Below are 1,462 nucleotides of genomic sequence, written 5' to 3' on the forward strand. Positions count from 1 at the left end.
GTACCGGATTTTTGAAGAGTTTTGAATTTTTTAATCATTTTTTTTGTAATTGTCTGATAATACAGACATAGTCTAGCTCAAATGCATCAATAAATTGATATTTTCTTCATCGTTGTTACAATCATCTCAAATGGAACTATCAAAGAACGATATTCAAGCAATTTTGCTATTCACCTTCAAAAAAGGACGTAAAGCAGCTGAAACTACTCGCGATATCAACGAAATATTTGGTGAGGAAGTGACCAGTGAGTGGTCAGCTCGAAAATGGTTTAAACGATTTCGCAGATCGTGAGCGTAGTGGACGCCCATCTGTCATCGATGATGGTCAATTAAAGACCGTCATTGAGAAAGATCCACGTAAAACCACTCAAGAGCTGGCAAAAGAACTTCACGTTAGCCAGGAAACTGCCTGCAACCATTTGCATGCGATCGGAAAATCAAAAAAGTTTGACAAATAGGTACTACACGATTTGAATGAAAATCAGAAAATGTCCAGATATGAAATTTACTCGTTGCTTCTTTTCCGTAACCAGACCGATCGATTTCTCGACCGTATTGTAACTTGCGATGAAAAGTCGATTCTGTACAATAATAAAAAAGTTCTTTGCAATGGTTGGATCAATATGAAGCACCGAAAACCTTCCCTAAACCTGAGCTCTTCCAAAAGAAGGTTATGGTGACTGTTTCGTGGTGTACTGCTGGACTCATCCACTATAACTTTTTAAAACCCGAAAAACCATTACTGCAGAAACATATTGCCATGAAATTGCCACAATGAACGAAAATCTGCTACTCCTCCATCCCAGACTGGTCAACAGATGAGGGCCAATCATTCTTCTTGACAATGCTCGACCACACGTTTCACTGATGACGCTCCAAAAGTTGAGGGAACTTGACTACGAAGTTCTTCCCCACTCAGCTTATTCCCCAGACCTTTCTCCTACCGACTACCACTTTTTCAAGCACCTTGATGGTTTGCTGCGAGAGAAAGAGTTCGAAAAGCAAGCCGATGCTGAAAGTGCGTTCGAAGAGTTCATCAGTTCCAGATCTCTAGATGTTTATGTTACCAGAATAAACAAACTTGTAACTCGTTTGAAAAAAATGTGATGATTGTAATGGCACTTACTTTGATGAATAAAATTTCCGCATTGTTGAAATATGTGATGAATTTCATGTTTCAAAACATATCAGCCTGATATATAAGTCCAAACAAATTGCTGGTGGGGTCTGGTTTTTTAATAATTTTTTACATTATCTTATCTTATACTATATTCATAGTATATTATGTTACATTATAATATAAATAAATTGTTAGATTGCAATTGAATCTTTCTATTTAATTCATTGTTTATAACTTGTATTATACTCCTATTTCTGTGGTATTCAACTGACGTATCAGTGAATTGGATCTTTTACACACCCCTTTGAAGGAATTTCTTTCCTTAGTTTTTTACTCATATAT

Source organism: Octopus bimaculoides, chromosome 4 (genome assembly GCF_001194135.2).
Source record: "Octopus bimaculoides isolate UCB-OBI-ISO-001 chromosome 4, ASM119413v2, whole genome shotgun sequence".
Lineage (NCBI taxonomy): Eukaryota > Metazoa > Mollusca > Cephalopoda > Octopoda > Octopodidae > Octopus > Octopus bimaculoides.